The 8526-nt window shown below is 42.1% G+C and overlaps 1 pseudogene; it reads left to right on the forward strand.

Annotated features, from left to right (window-relative positions):
* Positions 1–434: 434 nt before the first annotated feature.
* LOC117556895 lies at positions 435–7850 on the forward strand (annotated as a pseudogene).
* The last annotated feature ends 676 nt before the right edge of the window (positions 7851–8526 follow it).

An 8526-nucleotide genomic window follows, 5' to 3' on the forward strand; every position in this document is an offset into this window, starting at 1 on the left:
CCTTTTTATTAAGTCAAACTTTATTGTCAATCTTCAGTTTGTGTGTACAGGCAGAGAGATCGAAATGTCGTTTCCCCAATCCCGAATACAAAAAATACAAATATATAAAAATATGGTATATATATATATATATTTACAACATATGCACACATTACAGAAACAGTCAATATATACAAAATATCACTTCAAAAACTTTGGGAAAAATAATTAACAATTGTTAATAAGTTAAGTAAGGAGGTTTTCTTGTTTACATATTTTGCACTATTTTGTGATCGCTGAGGAAACGCCATTTTTACTCTTGTTATAATTTCTCCCCATCAAAAGGGGCGTAGCATGTACAGGCTTTTAAAGAACATGAAACAAGTATTTTTAGGTTACATTTCCAAGGAAGCCCATGTCTATTTCTAGAAGACAGACGCTTCTTATGACTTAAGATCATTACTGATATTGGCCATTGTTCCTGTCCCCTCCTATCAGAGCGTCCTGGTGGAGTCTCCGGTCTATCTGGCTGTTTCTTCTCCCGGAGTTATCTCCCTTGACCCGTCGATGTCCGAATCCCCGCTCTCCGCCCCGACCTCCATCATCTCTCCGGCAGTCGGGAGGAAAGGGAGGCGCCGGAGGGACAGAAGGGGAAGAAGAAGAAAGACCCCAACCGAGCCTCAGAAAACCCGTGTCGGCCTACGCTCTGTTCTTCAAGGACACTCAGGGCCGCTATCAAAGGACAAAACCCCAACGCTACCTTGGAGAAGTCTCTAAGATAGTGGCGTCCATGTGGGACAGTCTGGGGGAGGAGCAGAAACAGGTGAGAGGGGGGAGGAGTGAAACTTTAAATCATGCCTTATAGACATTTCATTAACCCATCAGGCCAAGTCTTCTTATCGTTTATCAAACTCTAAACTGTGAGAGTGGGGTTTTGAGTTCAGGAATCCTGATCAAAAAAGTCTCTCTTTTATCAAGTTGTATGAAATCAGACGTTGGCTAAATAACAGGTGGTAACATTCTAACACATACTACATTTTGGTGCATTATTTCCCTCTTTATTTCAGGTTTACAAGAGGAAAAACGAAGCGGCAAAGAAGGACTACTTGAAGGCGCTGGCCGAGTACAGATCCGGACAGATTTCTCAGGTGAGTGTTTCGTTAAAAAACGAAATGTGTTCATCAACAACCTTATCAACTTATCAACAACCTTATCAACAACCTTATCAACTTATCAACAACCTTATCAACAACCTTATCAACTTATCAACAACCTTATCAACTTATCAACAACCTTATCAACTTATCAACAACCTTATCAACAACCTTATCGTTTCAACAAAAGTTTAAACGATAAGAAAGGACATTTGACACAGCACTAAGGCTGGAGCCACACGAGAACGGTAACGGTCGTATCCGCTACAGTTCTCTATCATATAGGCCAGTGGTTCTCAAACTTTTTTCAATAATGTACCCCCTTTGAAAAACAAATTCAGCCAAGTACCCCCTGATCAGCGCAAACATTTCTCTATAAAGAGGTACAGTACAGTGCTGCACCATCTGTGTCTGATTTATTAAAACAACAACCTTGTTAAACAGCATTAACATATGCATAATGCTATACTTTGCGGCCACACGCCGAGGCCAAGCAACGCTTATTGTTTAGGTCCTTTGATAAGCAGCCAGTCATATAATTAACTAGAAGCTAGATCTGATAGATTTGGACATAAACGCGAGTGAAGTCTAACCGGACGCGAGAGAGAGAGGGATCAGAGATCAGATCAGCTGCTGCTGAGGGAGAACACGCAGCTCTGCATGATCACAGCTCCGTGACGGACCGTTGAGCGGAGCAAAATACACTGAGAGTTAGACCTAACACACTTAGCTAGTTTATCTACTCTGGAACTAGCTAAACTAGTTATACATATATTTATTCTTTACTGTCGGGTCACTTATTACAGGTTCAGCGAGATGCACGAGGCTGACGGGCTGTCAGGAGAGGGAGAGGAAAAGAGAGCACCCCGTTTATTTTCCCATTTTATTATCCAGAGTTTCTGTAAACTTTTGAATAAAATAGTTAATCTACTATTAGTAGTTTGTTTAAATGCATTAATTCAGTTTTTTTTTTCATTAAACATTAAAATAAATCTCACGTTACCCCCTGCAGTACTCCAACATACCCCTAGGGGTCCGCGTACCCCCATTTGAGAACCACTGATATAGACGGTTTCGGCCACACGAGGCCGACAGGGAAACGCAGATAACAATAACGGGTCCCAAGGTGGGTAGTTCTGTGGACGAAACGCTCTGGGGGGCCAAACGGCTCCGTGTCTACGCCCTGCCTAATACGATCATTTCTGATAACGATGACGCAAGACCCCCGCCTCTTCCACCTCTCCTGCTCACCCCTGTGTCACCCGCGTCATTGCTGATGTGTTTCGCCAACAACAACAGTTTTCCAAGTGTTTCGAGCCAGGTCCCGGTATCTCGCAGGACAGTGCATCCCAGCAGGTTGCCTCCAGCAGACCCCCCCCCCCGCACGGGCAGAGTTTCGTTAGCCGAAATCTAAAATTCTCCGGTCAAAATGTCGCTTATTGTTTAGGTGTCCTTTGACACTCAGGCAGTCATATCAATAGCTAGATCTGATCGATATGGACATAAACGCGAGTGAAGTCTAATCGGACAGAGATCAGCTGCTGCTGACGGAGACAAAGAGCCCTGCCTCTCCCCACCTCTGCTGCTAAATCCACCGCGGAGAATAAACAGAAGGGTAACCATGGAAACCATGCTCGGAAGTCTTCTTCACTGCTTTGGTGTATTTTGTGGCGGAAGTACAGCGCCACTTACAGGCCCGGCGTATGTACTACAGCGTCTCCAGCGGGTCGAGCGATCTCGTGTGGAAGGACACGTTTCTGGTGTTTATTGCGTGTGGGCGGAAGACTTTTTTGATAACAATTTGCGTTACTGTTCTCGTGTGACAAATTGCTAACACTAGTCGCATGAAAAATGTAAAAACCTGTTTAAACATGATTCTAACTTGGTTGGAGCTTTACAAAAATGTATTTTTGAGACAAGAAAGGAAACAAAAGAAATAGACCCTGAAGATGAAACACAGTTAACTTTTTAAAGATAATGATAGCCTCTTTATTAGCATGTAGTTGGTTTTTGGTTGGTACATTATTTGGCAATTTATCCACATCATATCCAAGATTCTGTAATCCTCATTAGGGTGAGAAGTTATTTTGCAGCGGCAAATGTTCTGTTTCACAAAATGCAGCCAGTCGTTTTATAAATGTCCCACTTTGTAAAAGTCAGGGATGTATTGTATGCTTTGTTATGGTTTTAAACCACAGGAACCAATAGAACGTCTTCCTTGTGTCCAACCACCTCTCTTTAGTCCCGCTATTGAAGTCATGGACACCTCCTCATCGCCGCCATCACCTCCACCTACAGCGTCTCTCTCCGCCGCTGCCATGGCAACAGCAGCTTCCAGCCTGGCCCGCCCGCAACACCCGCTCGCAGGCATTACAACCCGGAGGAGAACACCATCACCAACATCTGCACCTCCAACATCATCCTGGACCTCCCTCAGGTCACCACGCGCTCTCGAACCGGTGCTACGAAACCTCCGCCTCCTCGAGCCCCTACGCCCCCTCTGCCCAACCCCCCCACCGTCACTAAGATCATCATCAAGCAGCTGCAGCTTCCTTCAGGTGTGGTTTCTTTTTGTATATATTTTGTATTGACATTTGGCTGCAAACAATTACACAGGGTTTTTTCAAGACATAGTAATTGTACATCTTAAAGGTCACCCTAGTATGCAAAATCCACTTGTTCCTGTCTTTTGGGTGTCTGTTTGGTGTCAGCCAATCAGAGACAGGTTCTGGATATATCTGAGACCCGTGATATATTGATGAAAAACAGTATGATAGGGGATATTTGAAACAAAGTCTTACTCTCTCTCCATGGGCCTTCAGGTGTGGTTTTGACGTCGACCACGGCCCCCCGCCAGCCGCCCCCCCTCCAGCAGATGCAGAGCGCCCCCCCCCCCCCCCGGCTGCAGCTTCACGCCCAGCCGCCTCCACCTCTTCAGGCCAAACCTCGAGCCTCAGCTCCTCCTCCGCTGCAGATCAAGGTGGTGCCGAAGCAGCCGATCATCGTGACGTCGGCGGGGGAGTCGCCGTCCTTTTCGGGTCTGACGGAGGAGATGGGGCAGATTGGGGATGATTTGATAACGGAGGGAGAGGAAGGAGAGGAAGTGGCGGAGGAAGGGGTGAGTTCAGCAACACTTTACCTATACATACAGTATATATATACACACTTATACAGTATATACACACATATACATAGATAATGAATAAAATGATACATAAAGTCATCGGTGCCTCCCCATAGGGTCTCAGCCATCATGTAATATCTTTTTAATTTACACACGACATCTAATGCACGTCTGTCCGTCCCTGAGGTTTGGAAGTTTTTCCTTGTCCAGCGTGAGGGTCAGAGGACAGAGGGGTGTCATATTCTGTATAAACTGTGAAGCCCCCTGAGACAAATGAAACATGTGTGATATTGGTCTATACAAATACACTTTGATTGATTTATTGATATCTATTTTCAGATGGAGGTGGAAGTGAACGTAGCCACGGTCCCGAGTGTGCCCCCCCCCTCCAGCCATAACCTCTGTGTTCGCGCCGGCTGCACGAAAGCCGCCGTGGAGAACAAAGACTGGGACCTCGAGTACTGCAGCAACGAGTGTGTCGCCACGCACTGCAGGTGTGTGTGCACCACATCTGAGCCTTCACATGCAAATTAGTGATGTTATGTTCGCGATCGATCCGATTCTTTTGAACGGCTCTTTGGTACGAACCGAGTCGTACTTGGTGAGAGCCGATCTTTTTACCGTTGGTTCGCTGCCTGCCATAAATCCACTCGCCTTCACAGGAACTTATTGTAAGTCGCTTTGGATAAAAGCGTCAGCTAAATGAAATGTAATGTAACTTGCTTTCCTGAATGCACATTAGCCATATATGATGGTGGCATAACGCATGCTGCTTGAGTAGTAGTTCGGCTGGCTGAGAGATGTGAGTAAAAGTAAATTTCTGGTAATACAGTCAATCATTATCCTGGGCCCAGGAGTTCAAAACGTTTAATCTCAAATCAGATCCGATCAGATTTTGAAATCCCATTTTTCGTGATCCAGGATCAGACAAGTCGGACAGATTTTGTCCCTGGAGTTCAAAGCAATTCAGGATAGGATCACCCTGATCCAGATTACGACTTTTCAAGATGACTAGATCCTGAATATCAGTGCTTTAATCCTACCGATCTCCATCTAGTGGACATGAAAAATACTACAAGGAAGACAAGAGACCACATTGCAGACATCTATAATGTCTATAATTATATTTTTTTATTTGAAAGGTGATGACAGATGATGGACTTTTTTTTTGTTGAAGATATTTTTACTTTAATCTAAATTACATTTGTGATTGACAATCTTTGCTGTGATACTTTCATGAGCATAAACATTTATGTCATCAACATTTGGGTGAAAACAAAATAGGCCACCACAAACGTGAGCAAAAATGGAAAAATGAAATGTATTTCCCATGAAGGCTAAAAATGGTGTATTATTTCAGTTAACAAACTTTGCCATCTAATTGAAATTGAATCATATTTTAAAATAAATGGTACAGTACATTTTGCTCTGGTAATCCACTGGAAATCCACCCCTCTGGTGGGATCAGGATAATCCAGTTTTTTTAGATCAAACTGATCCCAATCCTGTGTTGTCGGTTTGAACTACCCATTTTGAAGATTTGATCCAGATTAAAGCTTGGATTGGATTTCCTGATCTGATCGGATATCAAAGTGATAATCCTGTTTTTTGGTTTTGAACTCCCCAAAAGATAAATCTGATCTGATCAGATAGGGATTAAAAGTTTTGAACTCCAGGGCCCAGGAGTTCAAAACTTTTAATCTCAATCAGATCCGATCAGATTTTGAAATCCCATTTTTTGTGATCCAGGATCAGACAAGTCGGCCAGATTTTGTCCCTGGAGTTCAAAGCAATTCAGGATAGGATCAGCCTGATCCAGATTACGATTTTTCAAGATGACTAGATCATGAATATCAGTGCTTTAATCCTACCGATCTCCATCTAGTGGACATGAAAAATAATACAAGGAAGACAAGAGACCACATTGCAGAGACATCTATTGTCCGCAATTACGTTTGAAAGGTTTTTTTTGTTGAAGATATTTTTTCTTTAATCTAAATTACATTTGTGATTGACAATCTTTGTTGTGATACTTTCATGAGCATAAACATTTATGTCAACATTTGGTTGAAAACAAAATAGGCCACCACGAACGTGACCAAAAAATGAAAAATAAAATTGATTTGCCATGAAGGCTAAAAATGGTGTATTATTTCAGTTAACAAACTTTGCCATCTTATTTAAATTGAAACATATTTTTAAATAAATGGTACAGTACATTTTGCTCTGGTAATCCACTGGAAATCCACCCCTCTGGTGGGATCAGGATAATCCAGTTTTTTGGGATCAAACTGATCCCAATCCTGTGCTGTCGGTTTGAACTACCCGTTTTGAGGATTTGATCCAGATTAAAGCTTGGATTGGATTTCCTGATCTGATCGGATATCAAAGTGATCCTAATCCTGTTTTTTGGTTTTGAACTCCCCAAAAGATAAATCTGATCTGATCAGATAGGGATTAAAAGTTTTGAACTCTTGGGCCTTGGTGATTATTATCAACCCCGCCCCCTTAAAAAAAATCTCTAGCGTAGATATGGCAATGAAATACTTAGGTCACAGGCTCCTCCAACAGTGCAACACATATATATATATATAGGACATAGAACAAATAAGACAGATAAAATAGTGCAAGTAAATACAAATAAAATAGAAATAGTCGGAGAGGAGTCAAAGACACGGCAGCCATCATCACCGGCGCCTTCTTACACTACAATGCATATTAGTATCAGATTTATTTATTCTGTGTCATGTAAAATAGAAATCCCTGGCTTTATTACTAACTGATAGTGGCGATGGTGGCGAAGTCGATAGGGACTTGGCTTGGCAACTGGAAGGTCACCAGTTCAAGTCCCGGCAAGACCAAGTGCTACCGAGGTGTCCCTGAGCAAGGCACCGTTCCCCACACTGCTCCCCGGGCGCGCCGTTCAAAATGGCAGCACACTGCTCCTAATGAGTCAAATGCAGAGAAACAATTTCCCCACGAGGGATTAATAAAAGTTCATTTTATCTTGATACAATCCAGGGGAGGGGATTGTTATTTCAAGAAAAAGATTAGTCATAAATCAAAATAAAGAATTCGCATTTTTTGAGAAAAAACTGATATATTGTGAAACATTCAGTCATTAATTTGGGCGAAAAACTGTCTGAATAGTCCCAATTTATGGCAATGTCTAGTCAAAGTCTGAAATAACAACTATTTCCTCATTGCGAAATCCAAATCCAAGTTTTGTTAGTTTAACCAAGAGATTATTTTTGCAATTTTATCACTTTAATCTCAGAAAATATCCAAAAAGTTGTTTTTTGTGTAAATGTCCTACTTACATCTCTGTATGATACCCCAGCCGCACAATACTCTCAACAGTTTTCAACTCTGGTTACGAACTCTCCAGACATTGACACCGTGCATATATGTCAGAAATGTATTTCATTTCTTCTTCTCTCCTCCACAGAGATGTGTTCATGGCCTGGTGCGCCATCCGAGGGCAAAACTCCACCACCGTCACATAAGGAGAAGACAGATCTGACTGAGAGAAGTGATACACGGAGAGAGAAAAGGACAAAGAATAACACATGAAATGCAAACGAGCCGAGAGATGAATGAATGAATGATCAGGCTCAGGTATCGCACATATCGTCCTGTTTTATCAGGCCTCATTGACGACGAGAAACCAAAAGGGGTTCTGTCACGAGGAAGGTAGTCGTAAAATCACTACAATATACTTTACTGTAATCGACTCTGCACAAAAAGCCGTGGAGCAGAAAAGCAACTCTTGGAAACACTGCAGTGGGAATGTCGGATCACAATAGGACGTTACGCTGAAGAAAAAAGCAGAAGAAGAAGAAACTTCCAATTCATCATCTGTTGTGAATCTCAAGTATGGACTTGATATAGAAAACGTTTATATGAAATAATGTTATTAATTGTTTTGAAAGGAGAAAAAAAGTGCAGAAAGGAAATCATGAATTTTTTAGTTTAATTATTTTACAGACTTCCACTTCATATGTGTACGCTCTTCCCTTTACTGTTACAATGAGGATCAACTGAAGTGAATGTAATCTAAATGTTTCATTGATCTTCGGTGATGTGCTTTTGGCGCCGACTGGTTTTACGCACAACCAGCCAACAACTGGGCAAAGCACAAACAATATTTAAATGTCATTCAAAGGGTTACATGTTGTAATTTTGTGACAACGTGGAAATAAACATGCCACTGCAGGTTTGTCACCTTTTTAATAAGCCACCCTTTGAGGGAAAATAAACTACAATCAT

Source organism: Gymnodraco acuticeps, unplaced genomic scaffold, assembly GCF_902827175.1.
Source record: "Gymnodraco acuticeps unplaced genomic scaffold, fGymAcu1.1, whole genome shotgun sequence".
NCBI classification, from domain to species: domain Eukaryota; kingdom Metazoa; phylum Chordata; class Actinopteri; order Perciformes; family Bathydraconidae; genus Gymnodraco; species Gymnodraco acuticeps.